This window comes from Gossypium hirsutum, chromosome A08 (genome assembly GCF_007990345.1).
Source record: "Gossypium hirsutum isolate 1008001.06 chromosome A08, Gossypium_hirsutum_v2.1, whole genome shotgun sequence".
Taxonomy (NCBI): domain Eukaryota; kingdom Viridiplantae; phylum Streptophyta; class Magnoliopsida; order Malvales; family Malvaceae; genus Gossypium; species Gossypium hirsutum.
Genome location: NC_053431.1, coordinates 115,611,156 through 115,635,248, shown reverse-complemented (window position 1 = coordinate 115,635,248; position 24,093 = coordinate 115,611,156). Strand labels below are relative to the sequence as shown.

The window sequence follows — 24,093 nt, the reverse complement described above, 5'->3', positions numbered from 1 at the left end:
TTAGTTAATTAGTTAGTTAAAACAAACCTCATTATTCTTAGGCTAGATAATAAAAAGACAGTCATTACTAGTACTTTTAGTTCCTTTGGGTTCGACAATCCGGTCTTCCTAAAGCTATACTACTGTTCGATAAGTACACTTGCCTTCATCATGATAATAGTTAGTTTCAAGAACGATTCATTATAAATATTTAAAACCTGTCACAAATATCACGTATCAAGTTTTTGGCACTGTTGTTGGGGAACTAAGATATTAGGAACACTCGATTTTTATTACTTCAGCCATTTACTTTTACTGCAACTTAAATTTTATTATAATTTTTATTACTAATTCTTCTTTTTCCCTTTTTCTGGCAGGTTCTTATAGTTTATGCCTAGAAGAAACCCGTTAGGACCATTACTTTTTGACATTGAGATCGATCACACAGTTCGCAGAAACCAAAGAGAAATAAGGCGAAGCCTAAGATACACAGAGAGCGAGCAAGAGGGCAATATTCAAACCACAACCGAGGAGATGGCTGAAAACCAAGAAAATATGCTACCTCCTGCAATTGCTGTTAATCAAAATCCTGCTCTGCTCACTATGTATGATTATGTTAAACCTAATTTAACAGGAATTGAGTCAAGTATAGTTAGACCTGCTATTGCTACAAATAATTTTGAACTGAAACCTAACACAATTCAAATGATACAATTGTTTGTTCAGTTTGATGGTTTGCAGGACGAGGATCCCAACGCTCACTTGGAAAATTTCCTAGAATTTTATGATACCTTTAAAATTAATGGCGTTTCTGATGACGCCATTCGCCTTCGGTTGTTTCCCTTTTCGTTAAGGAATAAAGGTAAACAATGGTTGAACTCGTTACCACGAGGGTCAATCACTACTTGGGAAAAATGTCTGAAAAATTTTTATTAAAATATTTTCCACTGGCTAAAACAACTAAATTACGTAATGATATCTCTTCTTTTGTACAGATGGATTTAGAAACACTCTACGATGCATGGGAGAGATACAAGGACCTTTTGAGAAGGTGTCCTCACCATGGGTTACCGCTTTGGCTACAGGTCCAAACATTCTATAATGGCCTGAATCCTTCGACTCGGCAGATGATTAATGCAGCCGCTGGAGGAACTATCAATAATAAGATACCTGAGGCGGCTTACAAATTTATAGAGGAGATGTCACTGAATAACTATCAGTGGCAAGTTATGAGAATAAAGTTGATGAAAACAGGCAGTGTTTTCAACCTCGATGCGGTTACTATGCTATCTAACCAATAGAACTCTTAAATAAAAAGATTGACAGTTTGTGTGGTTCTACTCAGGTACATCCAGTGGTGAGGTGCTATTCGAATGGAGGAGGAGCATGTACAGAATATCAACCCTTCAACCCTAGATCCCAAAATAACCATATAGTAACACTTATAATGTAGGTTGGAGGAACCATCCCAATTTCTCGTGGGGTGGTCAAGGAAATCAAAGGCCACAACATCCTCCGGGTTTTCAACAACCACCCTACCAACAGGAAAAGAAGCTGAACCTTGAAGAGATGCTCTCAAAGTTTATATCGGTGTCAGAAACTCATTTTTAGAATACTGAGGCAGCACTTAAGAATCAACAAGCATCGATCCAAGGGCTCGAAACTCAGATTGGACAGCTTGCCAAGTTGATTTCTGAATGACCACAAGGTAGCTTGCCAAGCAATACAGAATCTAAACCAAGGGAGCAACTCAACACAATTACTAGCCAAGATGAGGAAGGATTAGTCACACTTGAACCAGAACCAAGGTAAGAAACTAAGATAAGCAAAAGAAAAGATGAGGTCGGCCAAAATGACCCAAAGCCGGTAATTATAGAATACAAACCTCGTGTGCCATACCCCAATGCAACAAGGAAAGACCGCTCAGATGAACAATTTGGTAAATTCTTTAAACTCTTAAAAGAATTACATATTAACTTACCGTTTATTGAAGCTCTATCCCTGATGCCAAACACAATGAAATTCTTAAAGGAGCTTTTAGCAAATAAGCGAAAGTTGGATGAGGCTTCACATGTGAAGCTAAACGCAGTTTGCTCAACTATTCTACAGAATAAACTACCCAACAAATTGAAAGATCCAGGGAGTTTTACAATCCCTTGCTTAATTGGAAGTTTAGATGTTAATAATGCATTAGCTGATTTAGGGGCTAGTATTAAAGTCATGTCTTACAAAATGTTTAAACAACTAGGTCTTGGGAAACCCAAACAAACTAGGATGAGTATCCAATTATCAGATAAAACTATAAGATTTTCTAAGGGTATTATTGAATATGTGCTAATTAAAATCGATAAATTTATACTTCCCGTTGGCTTCGTTGTTCTAGACATAGAGGAGGATAGCAACACTCCTTTGATTTTAGGAAGACCCTTTTTAGCAACTGCTAGAACGATTATTGATGTTGGCACAAGTGAGCTCACACTTCGTGTGGGAGATGAAACAATCACCCTTCAAGCTTGCAATTCCGGCAACACATCGAAAATTGAAGGTGATTGTCTAAACTATTCTACTAAAATTGACAATATGGTGCAACCTACTTTGCAGGAAATGAGTTTGAAGGAAGTACATGAGCCATTTTCAAGCAATAGTAGAGGACCTATTCATGAAGAATGAAGGCTACAAATCGAGGAGCTAGATGAATGGCGGACACATTGTAACGCCCCCGTAACCGAGACTGTCACTGGAGACAAGCACAAGGTGTTAACGGACTTAATTCATTAATTAAACAGCTCAAACAATTTATTTTAGAATTTCCAGACAAGCTAGCTAACTACATCATAGTCGCTAAAAAATCCATATCTCGAGTTACAAAACTTGAAATCCAATTTCGTAATTTTTTCCTAAACTAGACTCATATATCTAATTACTAATTTTTTTCTAGAATTTTTGGTTGGGTCAATTAGTACAGTTTATTAGTTAAAGTCTCCCCTATTTCAGGGTTCGGCTACTCTGACCCTTGTGTATTACAAATCAAATATCTCCTTGTACAGAGTTTTAATAACTATTCTGTATATTTTTCATAAAACTAGACTCAATAAGGATTTCATATATGTAAGGTACAACTCCTAATTGTTTTTTTAAAATTTATAGTGAACTTTTAAAGTCAGAACAGGGGATTCAGAGATCGCTCTAACCCTGTTCCACCAAAACTTAAATATCTCATAAATTATAACTCATTTATCTATTTTGCTTCTTCCATATGAAAATATACTCATCAAGATTCGATTCCATAACTTATTCATCATTTAATTCCATTTCTACTATTTTTAGTGATTTTTCAAATTCATGTCACTGGTGCTGTCTGATTTTGTTTGTGGCCAATTTTACCTTTCCAAGGATTTTCATGGTTTAGTTAAAACATAAAGCATACACGTTATCATATATAAACCTGATTAGCCATTCCAATAGTTAATCATTCTCAAACATTTCCATTCCATCCATGGGTCATATCGTAAGATTATACACTCAAAATGATTGGAATACTATACATGCCATTTTTCCAAAAATTACAAGTCATTATACTGCGATTGTCCAGTGATAGTGTGAGCGTGCCTCCGACCGTCCCGACTCCAAATTGACTTGTCAAAACTACAAAGAATGATAAGGAGGGAGTAAGCATAGATGCTTAGTAAGTCCACATGCAAATAACAAATAACTTAACAAAGCAATTATACCAACCAACATTAGCATAATATCACCAAAACATATATCACATTTCTATTCATCATTCATCATCTTACCATATTTTTGTTGTCGTATCAAGTCTCAACCCGAGAGTTAAGTACATACCTTTCCAAAATTCCCATTCCACAAAACTTACCAATACGTCACTTGCATCTTGAGTATTCTTCCATTTCACTAGAATTTTACCCGTTGAACACATCGGAATATAACTCGGATACATGGAAAGTTTGCACATAAGTGCCACATATGTAGCCAAGCTACCATGTAACCCACCCATAAGCGAACTCGGACTCAACTCAACAAGCTCAAATGCCTAGTTACATCTGACGAACTCAAACTCAACTCAACGAGGTCAGACATTCGCATCCATAAGTGAACTCGGACTCAACTCAACGATTTCAGATGCCCAAATATCCTAATCTATTCGTAAGGTTCAACGGGACTTTCCTCATTCGTACTCCTTTACCATTGGAATACTAATGACGATACTTCGGTAGTCTTTCACATTTTTCACATAATTCATAAAATTTTTGCATGTTGTCCAACAATGACCACAAAGTATAGTGATAAACCGTAAATTATACATATTTTTACCCCATGTTTAATGCATTTTATAGATGATTTCTCATTAGAATTGGTGAATTCGATTCTCCTAATGCTTTAATTTCAGGTTTTGTACTCAGGAGAGCACCAAGAGTCAAAAGGAGCCAAAAACGAGCCAAAAAGGGACAAAATGGACCAAATCGAGAAGATGACACGGCCTAAGCCTTGCCACATGGGCAGCTCACACGCCCATGTCTTTCGAGGGTGTCGACCAAGGCTTTCATGATTCGTACGGCCTGGCTATTGACCCACACGGCCGTGTGATTGACCCACACGGCCATGTGCAATTTAACGGATAGAACACGGCCTGGCAATCACGTCACACGGTCATGGCACACGGGCGTGTCCCTACCGAGCCCAACTTAAGTCCAATTTAAAAAAAGGCCATTTTTTAGGGTTTCTACGTATTCCAAAGCCTATAAATACGCACTAGAGGAGGAGAAAAGGGGAGACAGAGAAGAGGGGTAAGGAATTACCTCAAGGAAGCCGATTGATCCATCTCAGAAGCCAGATTCATCATCAAGACTGAAGATCTCTCCTCAATTCCCCTAAATACCTAAGGGGAATGAAACCTAATATGAATCTTGTTATTCTTTATTCTTTATGTTTTGTATTCTTTATTCTTCTGAGATGTTTTCGTATTTAGTTATGAACTAAATCCCCTAAATACCTAAGGGGAATGAAACCTAAGACGAATCTTGTTATTGTTTTCTAAATCGTATGATAAATATTTAACTTGTTCTTAATTATGTGTACTTAATTCTTGTTTTGATATCCCAGGATATTGATTCAAGACATACTTTTATTCAGAGGAAGAATAGACCCTGTCTAAGAGTACATTTGCCATAATTAAGCGGAGTTGATTGCGTGCCTAGAAATAGGGTGACAAGATTTTATCAGATTAGGGTGAAATGTTATAAGGGGATCCATAGATCGAGTTAATGCAACCCTAGAGTGTTAATTAGAGAAAAGTCTCGGTTATTCAATCTAGGGATTAGACGTTATTAGTCTTGAATAGGGATAATAACATAACTTAGGGATCTCTACGGAACAAGTTGAATGAATAAATCGTCCGATTCAGAGCCAGAATAACAAGTAAAGTCTAGGTGGATTTTTCCTTAGGTATTGTCTCAAGTCAATCGATTTTCCCAAAAGCAATTCCCCAATTCTTTTCTCTGTGCGTTCTTAGTTTAAATAATTAGTTAATTAAAACAAACCCTTTTATTCTTAGGCTAGATAATAAAAAGATAGTTATTACTAGTAATTTTGGTTCCCTTAGGTACGATATCTCAGTCTTGCCATTACTATACTATTGTTCGATAGGTGCGCTTGCCTTTTCGTCGTGATAATAGTTAGTCTAGGTTTGATCTTCATTATAAATATTTATTACTTGTTACTTATCACGCGATCACATAGAATTGCATGATAACAATCATAATATCGTATAAATATCATTAAATGATTTAAAATAACGGTTATATTACAATATTTACATATGAACTTACCTCGATACTAAATGAGAATAGTCGAGCCTATTCCTCGTAAACTTTATTTTTCCCCCGATCTCGACTCGAATCTCTTTCCTCTTGATCTATAATACCAAATTAATTTATTTAATACACACATTCATCAAAGCAGCCCCTAATACGAACTTTGGCAAAATTACCATTTTGCCCCTAAACTTTCACATATTTACGCTTTTGCCCCAAGGCTCGTAAATTAAACCTCATCCTATTTTCTTATGTTTTATGGCATGCTAATCATTTTTCCCTTCTATAGCCACATCAAATTCACACTCTAACATGTACTTATGAATATTAGGTATTTTTACCGATTATGTCATTTTACTCGTTTTTACGAAAAATCACTTCGAAAAAGTTATTTAACACAATCTCAAACTTCATATTCTACCATAAAACATCAAAATTCATACATATCATCAATGGTTAAAATTTTAAATATAAACCCTAGCTCAAAATATTAGTAGAAATAGGTAAACCGAGCTACGAGGATTTCAAAAATGTAAAGAACATTAAAAACGGGCATAGAAATCACTTACAATCAAGGCTTAAAAGTGTTGAAACCCTAGCTATGGTGGAGAGCAAAATTCAGCAGCAACTTATGGAGAAGATGATCATTTTTGTGTTATTTTTCTCATTTTATTTCATTTAATATCCAAATGACCAAAATACCCTTCCTTACTAAACTTTCAAAAATTCCATCCATGTCCAATTTTTGTCCATAAACTTAGAAATTGGTCAAATTTCTATTTAAGACCTCCTAATTAATATTTCAAAGCAATTTCATACTAGAAACTTCTAGAATGCAAGTTTTGTAACTTATTCAATTTAGACCCTAACTTCAAATTAAGCATTTTATGCATAGAATTTCTTCACGAAATTTTCACACAATCATGCAATCGTATCATAGACCTCAAAATAATCATAAAATAATTATTTCTCTCTCGGATTTGAGGTCCCAAAATTTCTATTTCGATTAGGCCCTAATTTGGGTTATCACACACATAAACCGAGAACACACGATAAACCAAAACTATGGCAGAACAAGCTCAATACCTTTCCAAATCAACTTAAGGTTGGAGATACAGTTTTATTAGAAGCCGCAGATCCTCACATTGTCACTAACAAACCGAATGAAGAAATCTCTCTTACGGTACTTAGCATTTTCCCATTCAGTACAGTCGAGGTAAGTCATTCCAAGCTTGGCACTTTTAAGGTAAACAGTCATCGCCTAAACCTTATTTTGATGAGATTCACGGCAGGAATGAGGAGTATAAACTCCTTGAACCACCATGACCATTCAATGGAAAGGTAAGTCGAGCTCAGACTATAAATAAGCGCTTCTGGGGAGGCAACCCGACCACTAACTGTATTTAACTTCTTTAAATTTTAGTGTTTAACAACTAACTTACTAACGGAGCTCTTGAATACAGGTTTACCACACAGACACAGCCAACTGAGGGCAATGTACATCTTAAGTGTGGGGGGATCTTTTATATCAGAAAAATTATTGAATTTTGTTTTATTCTCACGCGATCTTCTCATATCATTTTTAGAATGAATTCCAATTAGTCTATAATGTTTATTGATATATCTTGAATTAAAACATAGGCATTTATGCATTGATTGTTTAAACTTTAAGACATTAGGAAATCAAGCATGATAAGTTGATTTTTGAAGAATTAAAAACTTTTAGGTTGTTTCCCCAATTTTAGGTATTACCTTGAGTTGGAATTCACAAGTTTAAACATCAAAAAGCCATAATTGTTGTGAGATTTTGAGCTTTTAGAGCATCTATTATTTCTTTCATGCTCACTTCCATTATTAGTGCGTCAGTATTGAATTGTTATTCCAGAACTTGCTTGATTATGCATGTCAAGACTACACAATTTGATTTGATATGTCAAAATGAGAAAGGCACTTAAGTTTAACCCACTCAGCCTACCTTCACAATTAACCTTTAGTGAACCCCCTTGAGCCTAACAACCCATTCATTGATTTATCCTCAATATTAACCCATAACCCATTATTGTTGAAGTCCCCTAAATTAATTTGATCCCTATTTTTGTCGAGATTTGAGCTGGAATAGTTGCTTAGCTATGTTTTATTCTATTTTGTAATTTGACTTGTTCTTAAAAAAAACATATATACATATTAGTAGTAGTGATCTTCTAAGCTAAAGAAGTTAAATTCCATATTCTGAGACAAATATCTGTTGTACACAATTGATGACCACACCCTCTAACCAAAACCACGTTACAACCCTCTAAAGACCTTTTGATTGATGTTTCATCTCAATTTATAGTGGTGGAGATTTGATTTTCATGCAAGCCTATGGTAATGACTTTTTAGTATTGACTATTGAGTGCTTCATTTATTGTCCTTAAACACCTCGAGTGATTTGAGTGAATCTTTAGTGAGGATGTGAAACTCTGTGATATTTTGAATCAAAGGTAATTACTTAGACGAGGGGAGACACCTATGTTTTCATGATAAAATACTCAACTTGGAATGTTTGAAACTTTGATGTTCTTTCAATTGAATTTTCAATGTATGATTACCTATGGATTATTTTGAGATATTATCGATAGAAATTATAAGTTGAGAAGAATTTATTTTGATTATGAGTTGAGGATTTTGCTTAAGGACAAGAAAATGCTTAAGTGTGGGGGTATTTGATAAACCGTAATTTATACATATTTCTATCCCATGCTTAGCACATTTTATGGATGATTTTCCCTTAAAATTGGTGAATTCAATGCTCCTAATGCCTTAGTTTCATATTTTATACTTAGGTGAGCATAGAAGAGTGAAAGGAACAAGAAACGAGTCAAAAACGGAGAAAATTGGCCAACGTATGAAATCAACACGACCTGGACCTCCTCACACAAGCAGACCACTCGATCGTGTCAATTTGGCAGAATCGAAGCATGACTCACACAGGTGGACCACACGCCCGTGCCTATTTAACAGGCTTGACCAAGGCCTGAAGTAATCGCACACGGGCATGTCCCTGCCGAGCCCAAGTTTAGTCCAATTCAGAAAAGGCCAATTTTGAGGGTTCTTAGGCATTCTAAAGCCTATAAATACACCCTAGAGGAGGAGGAAAAGGGGGTACATAGAGAAGGAAGCAAGGAACTGTTCAAAGAAAGCCGATTGATCCATCTCAGAAGTCGGATTCATCATCAAGACTGAAGATCTCCCCTCAATTTCCCTTCAGGAGTTTTGGGTTTTTCTTTATGTTTTGTATTCATTATTCTTCTGAGATGTTTACCTTTTTAGTTATGAACTAACACCCCTAAATACCTAAGGATAATGAAACCTAAGACAGATCTTGTTATTATTATCTGAATTGTATGATAAATATTTGACTTGTTCTTAATTATGTGTTCTTAATTCTTGTCTTGATATTCCAAGATATTGATTCAAGTTAAGCTCTTATTCAGAGTAAGAATAGACCCTGTCTAAGAGTACACTTGTCATAATTAAGCGGAGTTGATTGCGCGCCTAGAGATAGGGTGACAAGAGTTTACCGGATTAGGGTGAAACCTAATAAGGGGATCTATAGATCGAGTTAATGCAACCTTAGGGAGTTAATTAGAAAGAGATTTCAATTATTCAACCTAAGGTTAGACGTTGTTAGTCTCGAGAGGGATAATAATATAATTTAGGGATTTTTACAGATCAAGCCAAATGAATAAATCGTTCGATTCAGAGTCAAATAACAAGTGAAGTCTAGGTGGATTTTACTTAGGTATTATCTTAATCAATCGAGTTTTTTCAAAAGTAATTCCCCAATTCTATTTTCTGTGAATTCTTAGTTTAGTTAATTAGTTAGTTAAAACAAACCTCATTATTCTTAGGCTAGATAATAAAAAGACAGTCATTACTAGTACTTTTAGTTCATTTGGGTTCGACAATTCGGTCTTGCTAAAGCTATACTACTGTTCGATAGGTACACTTGCCTTCATCGTGATAATAGTAAGTTTCAAGAACGATTCATTATAAATATTTAAAACCTGTCACGAATATCACGTATCACTTATATCCAAACCAAAACATACCAAATCATAAACCAAAGTCATATCAAAACATATGATTCATAATCTCAATATATTTCATACATTCACATGCCAAAATCTTACCAAATTCCAAAATAGACACATACCAGAACTTACCAAAATGACTAATTCTATTAACCATTCATGCACACATTATATTGACCATATTGCATCACATAGCTTATACTCAAAACTCATTCATAATCACAACCAAATCCAAGCCATATCACATGGCTAATATTCACAACTCAAAAACATAATGAAATACTTCTAACCTATACATGCCATACTTTACATTTTCAAAAGGTACCAAAACTAGAGTTCAATAGTGTGGTGATGATCCTTGACAATCCCCAAGCTCCCAGTAGCTTCGATATCTATAAAACAATGTAAACACACACAAAGTAAGCTTTCAAAAGCTTAGTAAGCCATATACAAATAAACTTATCACATAACACATTTCTAAACCATTTCATTCATGTGGTTCATGGCAAAATATAACCACATATCTATAATTTTTATCTAGCTCAAATGTTGATAATTCAACTACATATACACATCTCATTCTCAAATAACTAATACATACATATGTCCACATATATACATATGCTTACCTTTCATTCTCAATCTTAACATACATTTCAAATGTACCTGAATCTGATACAAGTTCACATAGCCATTCATTTTCTCGAAATGCCCGTTGAACCATTCAGAATCAAATAGGATACGCGGACAACTCAGATAGCTCAGAAAGCTAGTACAATGCCAACGTCCCAAATGTGGTCTTACATGTAATCAAATATCGATGCCACTATCCTAGACAGGGTCTTCAACGAAATTAAATATGATGTCGATGTCCAAGACATGGTCTTAAAATTTAATCTCAAATCGATGCCAACGTCCCAGACGTGGTCTTACACGAAATCACATATCGAAAATCCTATATCATGACATATGTATCCTAGCTATTCCTATGGGGACGTCGTCACATTATCGAAACTTTCTCAGATTTCATATATTCAGTTCTAATATCCATTCACCATAATTCAAATATCATATAAGCAATAATTATTCAATTTAACACATTTATTTATCTATCGACTTACCTCGTACGGATTCGAACGAATGGAATTGACTACTCGACGACTTTCGACTTTCCTCGATCTAAATATGTTTTCTTTGGTTCTTGATCTAAATAAATTCAAATTTAACTTATTCAATCTCACATTCATTCAAATCAATCCATATACACATATTTAGGGCATTTTACAAATTAGCCCTCACATTTCCACATTTTGACACTTTAGTCATTAATTCATAAAATTACAAAATACACAAAATTTCCATATAAACATGCTTAGCCAAATTTTCATGTATTTCATATAAGCCCACATATTTCATTTATTTTACATTTTAGTCCCTCAATTTCTCATTTTCACAATTTAGTCCAAAATACTCAAATTCATCTAAAATCCAAACATAAAATATATTAACCCAACACATATCTTTTATTTTCCATCAACCAACATCACAAAGTTCATGAATTCATCCATGGAATATCTCAAAATCATCATCAAATTCTGAAATTTAAGCATGACCTTGATAAAACACAAAGCAACAATCACAAAAATGTAGAAATTATTAAAAACCGAGCAAAATCCATACCTTAATCAAAGAAGACAAAGGCCGAACCCTAGATTATTCTTATTCTTCCTTTTTCTTTCAATTTTTGGAAAATACATGTGAAAATAAAGCTTGAATTTGATTATGTTTTATTTAAAACATTATAATAGCCATTTTTACCAATTTAACCTTAATATAATAAACATTTAAACTTAAAAAGGATGTCCAAAAATGTCCATTTAATATATAAATGGTCTAATAACATAATCAGGACCTCAAATACATAAAGACAAAGCAATTTTCACATTAACAAATAGAACACATCATTTGCATTTTCTACGATTAAGTCCTTTTTGCAAATTAAGCACTCAAATGATCAAATTTTCACACGAAACTTTCACAGATATCAATTCACATATTATAAGCATATAAAATAATATTAAAATATTTTTTGACTTGGATTTTTGGTCCCAAAACCACTATTTCTACTAGGGTTTAAATCGGGCTGTTATAGAAACTGTTAAAGATTTTGAATGTTGTCATTAATGAATCTTTGTGATTTTAAAAGTTAAATAATGAATTTAAAGTATTAATTGTTATTTAAAAGTATTTTGTTAAGTGATTTTGATGAATTTACCGATTAGGGACTAAATTGTTGAAATAGTAAAAATACAAGGACTTGATGTGAAATTGTTGCAAACGTAGGCTGAATTGAAAGCTATTAATATTCTTCTAGTGTGAATTTTCAATAAATTTAGTTTATTTGAATGATTAGGACGTAGGGACTAAATTGAATAAAAATGAAAAGCTGAGGGTAATTTTGTAAAAATGTCAAAAAGAACTAAATTGCATAAAATGAATTTATTTTTCTATCTAAATTAATGAATTGAATGAAATTATTAATTTTGATAATGAACAAGTAGAAAATCGAAGAGAAGAGAAAATTACCAAATAACCCCTATACTTAGTCATTTCTGCAAATTAGTCAGATAAGTTCATAGTGATTTGTTATTTAATGTAATTCACTTATGATTATTATTTTTTTTCTCTAGTTAATTGATTTATATATGTGTGTGTGAATTACTTCGATTATTTATATAACGATAAGTGTTGCAAATATTTATATATATGAAATTTGGAAAAGATTATTAGTAATGTTTTTCTTAGATTTGTATTAAAGTTATATGTGAATGACATGATTTTAAGTATGTATGCAAAAATGATGAAGTACCCATGTTTTTACATTAGTGCCCCTATTTTTACTTCAGTACCCCTGTTTGCACATCAGTGCCCCTGATTGTACTTCGGTACCCTTGTTTGCACATTAGTGGCCCTGTTTGTACTTCGGTACCCCTATTTGCACATCAATGCCCCTAGTTGTACTCTGTTACCCTTTTTTGCATATCAGTTCCCCTAATTGTACTTTGGTACCCCTAAATGCACATTTGTGCCCCTATTTGCACTTCGATACCCCTGATCACACATTCGTGCTCCTGATTGCACTTTGGTTCCCTGTTATGCATCTATGATGCCCTTGGTGTGGTGTAGTTACCCAAGTATTTGAGTTAAGTTACTATTTCAATGGGCATGAAAAGAAAAGAATGGTAAGTATTCAAATGACTTATGCCATGAATCTATGAAAAGGATTGAAAAGGAAATGTTCAGTGAAAGTATACTAATGTTCATGAAATTGATGATTTCAAAATGAAGTTGTTCATGTTCAATGACTTACCTTATAATATTTCAAGTGAATTATGTGTATATGCAATAACATTTGTCGTTGATAATGCTTAGACTTGTGCCAAGTTTATGGTTGGATTATATCATGCTTAATGGTAATGTTATACATTGAATTGGTAAATGTCCAAATGGAAATATGCTTATGTTCATGAAAGGGTGATATGAATCAAATGATGTGTTCTTTTTAATGAAATGGTTTACCATGTGGTTGATCCCAAAAGCATTAATAAATGCACTAGCTTGTGTATTGATGATGATATATAGGCTTGTGTCAAGCTTGAGTAATAGGTTGATGTTTATGCTTATGTCTTAACGTTATGCAAATGATACACGTAAGGGAATGTAATGAAATGGTAAGTTCATACTTGAGATGTAATGTGATAATGTAAATGGATTGATAAGTAAAAGGGTATATTTATATGTGATAAATTTACTTAAGCTATGGATGAATTTATATAGGTCGTGGATAAATACACTAATTTGTGAGTTGATTATGTTATTTAAGCTAAAGTGTAAAAGCCCGATTTTGGGCCTAATCGGAACAGTGGTTTCCAGACCACAAATTCGAGAAGTAAAATTTGATTTTTATTATATTTTTATGGTCTACAATTTCACGAAATGATTTTGAGAAAATTTCGTTCGAAAATTTTGACGTTTGGGCACTCAATTTAGTCAAAAGGACTAAATTGTAAAAGTTGAGTTCTACATGTTAGTGGTGTCCAATTGTTATGAAATTTTAAATTGGAGGTCCTTAAATGGTAATTAGACCATTTTTTAATTTGTTGGGCAAAAATGGACATGAAACAGGTGAAATAGAATATTTTTAAGATAGGGGCATTTTGGTCATTTACTAATTAAAATGAATTAAAAACAAAATAAAAGCCAAAATTTCTTGCCCATCTTCTTCCTTGGCTGAATTTTACATGAAGAAACCATGGCAAAGGTTTTCCAAGCTTCCCAGCTCAATTGTAAGTCCGTTCTTGCCCCATTTTTTATAATTTTTACGTTTTTAAAATCCTCGTAATAAGATATACATATTTCTACCATTTATTTAAGTTATGATGAAGGTATAGGGATTGAACCATGTTATAAATTTCTGCATTTTGATGTTTAATGGTAGACTATGCATGTGTATGGTTGGAGAAACAACTTTTGCTAAGTGTTTTTCAGTGAAAATGCTTAAAAGGACTAAATTGTAAAAGTTATAAAAATGTAGTAAAAGTGTGTTCTAGTGGAAATTTTGGTCTATTATAGTTATGAAAATGGTTCGGTTAGGCTTAAAGTACCAAGAAATTGAATAAATTTCATTTTACGAGCCTAGGGACAAAAATGTAAATATGACAAAGTTTAGGGGTAAAAATATAGTTTTTCCCTAATATGATTTTTGGGTCAAAATGAATAATGTGACTAATAAATAAGCTAAATGTGATATTTTAGATCAAGGAAAATGAGGTTTGGACCTAGAACAAGAGAAAAATGCGTATTTGACTGTTATGTCCTTTTCACCATTTTTGGTATCGAGGTAAGTTCGTATGTTTAATAAGACTTTAATTGTACATGTATAAATGTTTAATTGATATAATTGAATAAATGCCTCATTATTAAAATGACATGCGAATGCTATGGAGTACGGTATTACGGAAATGACCATGAGATTTTATGATACACTATGCAATGATATGATCTAAATTATGTTTATGATACTTGATGACATTGTGATGAGCTAAAATTTCATGTTTAAATGTGATTATCTTTACTATTATCATTATGAAGAATTATGTGATTAATCATTATCATGAGTTATATGATTGGTCCTCTGGACAAGTTCAACGAAGACGTGTAATTAAGGAAATCACGTTTGAACCTTAGGAATAGATTAGGATACGAGTGACATGTCAATATGAACTACACGTTCTGAGCTCATGAGTTGTGGTCTGATATGTACAGATGTTATGGTGGTCCGGGTGCTGGTCTTGTATGTTCTACCGGTGGCTGGGTAGTCCAGCATGTGTTGCGGATACCTGACAGCTTGTGTGAGTAGCCCGTGTAGCTACATCCTGACCAATAGCTTGTGTGAGGAGACTCGTGAGTAGCTCGAAAGCGAGCAACATGTGATATGTGATATGAAGTAGTGTTGGCTACATATGGGGCACTTAGGTACGAGATTTCGATGTATCCGATGGTATTCCAAGTGTTCAACGGGTAAATTATCGAGTAACTTGATGGAAAACACAGGGGCTAAGTCAATGAGAAGAATAAGTACATGGTTATGTTGTGAGATAGTACAGGTACGTACTCAAAACTCATGAGCATCAAGCTTGGTATGTGGTAAGAATGCAAATGAATGAGTTATGTCTATGAGAATGACTTTCTATGATGACCTTGTGATTAGAGGTTTATATTTATGATGTAAAAATATATGGTTAATTCGATTAAGAATCATGTGTAAGGCTTTTAAGCCAAATTGAATTGAGACACGATATGCTTATTCTTTTAATGTTGTGATTTAATGAATAATGAAAAGAGGGAAAGACCGTGATGATCATTTTATAGTTCATTAAACTAAACTATGATCACGACAAAGGCAAGTGCACCTATCGAATGGTAGTATAGCTATGGTGAGTCCAGAATATCGTATCCACAAGGACTAAAAGTACTAGTATTAACTATCTTTCTATTATTTAGCCTAAAATAAAAGGGATTTGTTTTAATCTAAAATTAACTAAACTAATTAACTAATGAATGTGACAGAGAGTGAGGGAAATAATCGAATAAACCAATGATAAAGACAATACCCAAGGAAGAATCCACCTAGACTTCACTTATTATTCTGACTCTGAATTAAACGATTTATTCACTTGTCTTGATCCGTAGAAATCCCTAAATTATGTTAATATCTTTTTCGAGACTAAGAACAACTGACTCTAGGTTGATTAATTGAAATCTCTTTCTAATTAAAACCCCTATTATCGCATTAACTCGATCTATGGACTCCCTTATTAGATTTCACTCTAATCCAGTAGATTTATGTCGCCCTATTTCTAGGGTTGCATGCAACTCCACTTAATTATGCGAGATCTACTCTTAAATAGGGACTTATGCTCCACTGAATAAGCACATCAAACTCGAATTAAAATCCTGAAAACATTAAAGCAATAATTAAGAACACATAATTAAGAACAAGAACAAGTATTTATCATGTCATTCAGAAAATTAAATAATAAGATCCATCGTAGGTTTCATCCTTCCTAGGTATTGAAGGGGTTTAGTTCATAATGTAAAAGGAAAACATCTCAAATTTAGACAAACAATAAGACATAAAAAACCCAATTAAACTTCAAATGAAATTTGAATGGAGATCTTCAATCTTGAAGTTGATCTGCTTCCGAGATGATTCCAACGGCTTTCTTCGAGTAATTTCTACTTTCTACTCTGCGTATCCCCTTAGGTCTTCTTCTAGTGTGTTTATATAGACCTTAAACTGCTCAGAAACCCTAAAAATTGGCTTTTTTACGTGTTTGGGAAACAATGAGCGATATCGACACAAGCTGCAACATGGGCGTGTGGCTAACCCTTGTGGCTCAGACGGGCGTGTGCTCAGCCAGTGTGGAAATGGTCTTGGCTGTGTAGATCCTTAAATTAGCCCGTTTTGTCCGTTTTTGGCCCATTTTCTTCTCCTTTTGTTCCCTTATGCTCTCCTAAGTATAAAACATGAAATTAAAGGAATAAGAACATCAAATTCACTAAATTTGATAATAAATCAATCAATAACATGCTAAGTGTGGGATTTAAAACATGTTATATTTATGGTTTATCGGAAAGGCATAAAAGCCTAATAAAAATGGATATGAAAGTATGGATAGCTAAGAGTTTTGGACCATTTAAGGATGTTAAGCTATATGAATTGGGAAATATGAATATACATAATTAATATGCACTTTTATTATGAATGCTGAAATGATTTGTCAAATGTTGAAGTGTTTTATTATGAGAGTTTATGTTTGCTTGACTAATGTCAAGACAGGATAAATTTATGTTTATAGATTAAATGATAAGCATTACAATTGATTAATGTGTAACCACGAGAACATATTGATGAAATTGGTAAATGCATGTAAATGATTCACTTATTATTTTTATACAAACTTACTAAGCTATATAGCTTACCCCCTTTTCTTTCCCACCTCCCATAGGTTTATTCAGCTAGCTCAGATTGGAGATCGTCGGAGGTTCTATCACACTATCAAGCTATCATGTTGGGTAAATGAACGAAAACTTTTTGAGTCTATGGCATGTAGAGGGACTTAGTCATTTTGTGTATGTGTCATTACGATATGGCCAAATGTATTGGCTTCTAATGAATAAGCATTTGATTTGGTATGTACCCATATAAATTGGCTTATATTGGCTAATAGGTTGCAAGTATATTAATTACTCATATGCCTATGCCAATGTCATTGTGTGATGTGGTTTATAATGGTATGTTAATGAAAGTTAGTACAAGGAAGAGTAAAATTAGCATTAAAACAGTTTTGGACAGCAGCAATAGTATAACTTTGAAAAATTACCAAAAATTGTGTAAACCAAATTAGAGGTTGAATAAAATATGAAATTAAAGCTTATTAAGTCTACTTTTAAATAGAAGAAACGATGTAAGAAAAAGTGTAACAGCCCGATTTTAGGCCTAGTCAGAATAGTGGTTTCGAAACCACTATTCCGAGGCCAGAGAAAATTATTTTGAAGTTATTTTATGTGATATAGCTTGTTTATAAAGGTGCATGAAAATTTTGGTGAATTAATTTTAGCATTTGAGGGCTTAATTTCGAAAAAGGACTAAATCGCGTAAAAGGTAAAAGTTGTATTTTAGTGCCTAAATGTGTCTAATAGCTAGATAACTAAAATTTAAGGCCTTTAAAGGGAAATTATACCCTTTTTAATAGAGGTGGCCGACCAAGGGAGACAAGATTGGTCAAAAAGCCAAAATTTATGGGATATTAGGTGACTTTTTGGTAATAAAATAAAATAAAGAAAAAAGTTGTCATTTTCTGTCATTTCTTCTTCTTCTCTTTCACCAAAAATGGCAGCAAAGAAAGAGTTTTGAAGCTGGAAAATTTCAGCAAAGAAACTCCCTTAATAATGATGAAAAACAAGATTCGGGCTTAGAACGAGGAAAAATCGAGAAATTGATGTTTAGGCCTCTTCTACCAATTTGGTGTCGAGGTAAGTTCGTATGATAATAATAATGCAAAGTTATGTTTGAATTACATTCCTTATTAATATTGCATATATTATATGATTTAATATATTGGAAGATTGATGGAATATAATGTTTCTTTGAAAGGAGTAAGTTGGTATGAAAGTAATTTATCAACTTCATTATCATGTGCTTAATACTTGATATTGTACGAAATATGGATATATGCCTTTATTGGAATTGACTTGTGATGATTCAATGAAAATGTGATGATAGGTGTGCTAGTATAAGACCATGTCCGGGACATGGCATCGGCACTGGCATGAGACCTTGTATAAGACTATATCCGGGATATGGCAACGATATGTGGATCCATGTAAGACCATGTATGGGACATGGTTTTGGTATTTTATTTGGTGTATGATAATTTCAAACATCCTTTAGTATTACGAGTGTTCAACAGGTAATGTAATGGATGATATGATGAAAGCTCTAAGGAGAGCATGTTAAAGAAGGTATGATTATATACTTTATTACAATTGTACAAGTATGTACTTGAGTATGTTACAAGTTGTACTAGTATGTATACTAAACTTATGAGTAATGCCTAGATATGTGATAATCTATGATGTATATAGTACTTAGTGAATACTATGAAAATGGCATGATTTGGAATAAGTCTTTGATACTTAATGACATTAAGCTTATGGGTCCACGCTTATGGTGCATAGCTATGTGTTCTTACCATGATAGATGAAATGATGTTGTATTAATTTGGTGAACAATAATTGTGAATGAGTAAATTAGCCTGGATAGTTTTGGGCTACTCCAGTGGTGTAACTTTGAAAATACATTAAAAATAGTGGGAAATGAGTTAGAGGCTGAATAAAATATGGAATTAAATCTTATTGAGTCTAGTTTCTTATAAACAAAACCGTGTAAGCAAAAGAATTTCCTATAATTAGATATTTGAAGTTGTGTGAGACAGAGTCAGAATGACTTCGAAATCCCCTATTCTAATTTGAGAAAATCATTATAAATTGTACAGATATAGTTATGAGTTATAATTTATATTTTTAGAATCCTTAATTATATATTTTCAAGAGAAATATATGGAAAAATTATTCGAGTCTTGTGCTATGAGATAATTAAACTTTAGTGCAGAAGGGTCGAAAATGTCAGACTGTGAATCAGGGGTAACTTTGAGGAATAAACTGTACTAATTGGCTAAACCAAAAATTTTGGAAATTGTATGGTAGAAAGGTACATGAGTCTAGTTTCAAGAAAATTAACGAAACTTAATTTGGAGTTTCATAGCTCTAGATATAAATATTTTATTAACTGTTGTATAAGAAGACAGCTTATCATGAACTTGAGAATATGTCAGGAACATTGATAAAAACATGTTAATGAGTTGCTTATTGTTTTCATATGAACTTACTAAGAATAAAGCTTACTCCCCTTCCTTTCCCATGTTCTCTAATGTTGCCAGGTTAGCTCAGGTTGGAGTTTGTCAGAGATATCATCACGCTGTCAAGCTATCACTAATGGTGTAAGTGATTTCAAGTACTTTGAGTCTATGGCATGTATAGGAGTTTAAATATTTGAGTGTGTGACATTTGTTTTAGCCAAATGTATTGGCTTACATTAGCTATTGAGGTTGTAAACCTATTTATATGCATGCATTAGCTATGGTTATATGTGATGAGTTTATAATGATTATGGCATGAATGTGGTAAAGATGTGAGTAAAATCTATGATATCTATTGCATTAGAAATTGACATGATCATAACATGTTTATGATCGTTTAAGTGCCCATGTATGCCTTGTTGTATGCTATTGTATAAGTATGGGTGCGTATGTTGTGAGGGTGACAAAATGGCTTGGAAAATAGCCTTGTATTTGTCCACACAGGTAGACACACAATCTGCCCACATGGGCGTGTTACCCGGCCGTGTGTCCCCTGCACCTTAGAAATTCAAGTCAGTATGCATGGTAGTAAACACACGGGAAGAGACATGGCCATGTGTCTCAACCGTGTGGTGGACACAGCCTAGCACACGGGCATGTGCCTTCTTTTGTTCATGACCAAATGGACAGAGAGTTACACAGGTGAGGGACACGGGCGTGTCCCGATGAACACTAGGCCGTGTGGTGCACACGGGAAACCAATATGGCCATGTCGAAATGATCACACGGGCGTGTAAAGCCTTAAAGCATGAATTTTCCAAGTTTTTCTTAAGTTCTCGGTTTGGTTCCGAACCACTCCAAATGTAAGTTTTGGGCCTCGTAAGCCCTTTTAAGGGACAGTATGCATGTGAAATGAAAAGTTGTAAATTCGAACGAAATTTCATGGCCGATTTAGTATGAAAGTGTTGGCTTAAATCTGGTAACACCTCGAACCCTATTCCGACGTTGGATATGGGCGAAAGGTGTTACAAAAAGAATTTCATTTTATGAGATATTTGAATTTTTGTGAGTAAGGTCAGAATGATTTCGGGTTCCCCTGTTCTGACTTTTGAAAATCATTAAAAATTGTATAAAAATACTTGGGGTTTAAATTTATATTTTTTATTTCTTAATGAGTCTAATTTCAAGAGAAACAAACGGAAACATCATCTGAATCCTGTACTAAAAGATAATTAATCTTTAGTGAAGAAAGGTTGAAATTGTCAAACAGCAGAACAGGGACGAATTTGAAGAATTAATTGTACTTATTGGCTAAACCATAAATTCTGAAAATTTTATTGTAGGAGGATATTTGAGTCCAGTTTTGGAAAAATCAAGCGGATCTTAATTTAGAGTTCTGTAGCTTAAGATATAAATAATTTAGTGACTATGACTCAAGTAGATAGTTTTGTTATAAACAGTAAATAATTGTTTCGATATGTTTAAGCCTTGGTTCTGTTGGTAGCTTAATTGTGCCATGTTAAGTTCCACTGAAAGTGTGTATGTGAGTGTGCAAATGAGGGTGGCAAATGGCTTGGTAAATAGCCATTTCCTTGGCCACACGGGCAGAGACACGGCAGTGTGAAGAAGACGGCACCAAGACACGGGCGTGTGACTTGGCCGTGTTACCCCAAATTGTGCATGACATCATAAACAGAGAGTTACACAGGCCGAGGACACAAGCGTGTCCCAAGGCACACGGGCTTGTGTATGACCACACGGCCTACCCACACGGACGTGTGACTCTCCAAAGTATGAAAAATTTCTAAGTGTAGTAAAAGTTCCAAAAGTTTTTGGTTTAGTCCCAAACCACTCCCAACATATGTTTTAGGCCTCGTGGGCCCGTATAAGGGACGATATGCATGTGATTGGATGAATTTTATTTGCAAATTTTATGGCCTAATTTGTATGAATGTTTATGTTTAAGTCCAGTAACACCTCGAATCCTGTCCCGGCGTCAGATACGGGTAAGGGGTGTTACATAAAGTAAGTAAATGGAAGGTTTCAAAGTCTTATGAAAAAGGTTAATGGCTGTGTAATATGTCTTATAAAATCCTATTATACTAGGAATGTTAAATATATATGGTGATTATGGACATACTTATTTGTGAGTTGATGATTATGGTTTGATAAATCTTGTGGTATTAGTATAGGTTTATATTTACCTTATAAAGTTTATTATTGAAACGGAATGCTATGTATGAAATTTATACGAGCTTACTAAGCATTCATCGCTTAAATAGTTGTCTTTCCCTTATTTTACAGATTATCGAAAGCTCGATCGATTTGGAAGCTCGTTAGAGATCTATCACACTATCCAGCAGTTTATCAGTAGTTTTGATGTTTTGGCTAAGGTTATAATGGCATGTATAGGTGAATTTGTGTTTGAATGTTTGTTGATAGTTTAGCTTGTATATGTTATTATGGTTGATATACTTATGGTACTTTTGATGCCTTGATGGTAGGTATCAATATGGCTAAGTTTTGATATATGATTTAATTGGCCAATTTCATATGTGTTGGTAAGATTATAATGTGGCCAAGTTGATTTATGCTTTGAGGTATATATAAGCTATTTGTAATGGTATAAATGTGGTCAAATATGGTATGTTTGGTATGGAAATAGGTTAAGTGTGAATGGTTAAATATACACATGTTTAGATATGTTTGATGAATTGTGATTGAGATGCCTTTTGGCATATTGGTTGTGTAGAAATTTGGTATAAATATTTGGGCATTTTATGCATGTTTTGGTATGTTTTAATGCATTGATCAATGGTACAAATGGCTTGTAGGTACATGTTTTGTAACAGCCCGGTTTAGACCCTAATCGGAATAGTGGTTTTGGGACCACAAATCTGAGTCAAAAAATATTTTAATATTATTTGTGGTGTCTACAGCATGTTATATATGTGTGAAAATTTTGTGTGAAAATTTTATCGTTTGTGTACTCGATTTAATTAAAAAGACTTAATCGCGTAAAATGTAAAAGTGGCTCGATAATTGTTAAAGTGCTACATTGCTATTGTTTTTATAATGTGGAGTCCTTAAGATGTTATTTGACCTTTGGAAACATGCATGGAAAAAAATGGACAACCATTATATAGTTTATAATTAAATATTTAAGGTTAAAATAGTAAAAAGTAAAATAATTAGTAATATAATAAAATAAACATGAAATGGCCATGCATTTTAGTTCATATTTTGCCGAAACTTCAAAAGAAAAAGAAACAAAAAGACCAAGCTAGGTTTGGCGTTGTCCAAGCTTAATTCAAGGTTAGTTTTTGTTCGGTTTTTGATAATTTTTACTTTTTTGAGAACGTTGCTACGAGTAATAGCTAGCCCATACTTGAATTTTTGAATTTGATGATATATTCATGAATTGCCATTGTTGATAGCTTGATGATTTTTGTGTTTGATGATGAAAAATAAATATATGTTGTTAGATTGTCAAGTTTAATTAAGTGATTTTTTGATAAAAATGTCTATTTAGGACTAAATTGTAAATTTTGAAAATTGAGGGGTCAAAATGTGAAATAAATGAAACATATGGGCTTGTATGGACTAAGGGTAAATTTGGCCTAACATGAGTGTAGTTAAATTTTGAATATTTTGTGTTTTGTGAAATAGGGACTAAATTGTAAAAAATGTGAAATATCAAGGGCAAAAGTGTAATTTTCCCATTTATGTGTTGTTGGATGAATTTGATTAAATATTTGATTAAATAAGTTTAATTTATATTAATTTAGATAAAAAAAGAGAAAATCAGATTTGGATCGGGGGAAATCTAAAGTTGTTGAATAGTCGACCCAGTCTGTTCGTCTTCGTACAAGGTAAGTTCAAAAGTGAATAAATGATGTTAAATTGAATGTATTTATTATGTATATAACCGAATTGAAGTGTATGCATGTATGTATAACTACATTACCGAATTGAATTTAGCATAGAATGATTAATTACGAGCATGAATCGATCGAATTATAACGTTCGAAAGCCCCGTACAAACCTTAGGAATAGTTAGGATACATATGTCATGACATAGGATTCAGATATGTAATTTCATGTAAGACCACGTCTGGGACACTGGCATCGATTTGTGATTTGCGTGTAAGATCATGTCTAGGACATCGGCATCATATATAAGTTCGTGTAAGACCCTATCTGGGACAGTGGCATCGATAT

The 24,093-nt window shown here is 33.6% G+C and overlaps 1 non-coding gene across 1 annotated transcript; it reads right to left on the bottom strand.

The window, feature by feature from the left end:
* Positions 1-941: 941 nt before the first annotated feature.
* LOC121205728 (small nucleolar RNA R71) lies at positions 942-1,048 on the bottom strand. The gene has a single exon (XR_005900803.1). It is a non-coding gene; the product is annotated as a small nucleolar RNA R71 (small nucleolar RNA).
* Between the last annotated feature and the right edge of the window lie 23,045 nt (positions 1,049-24,093).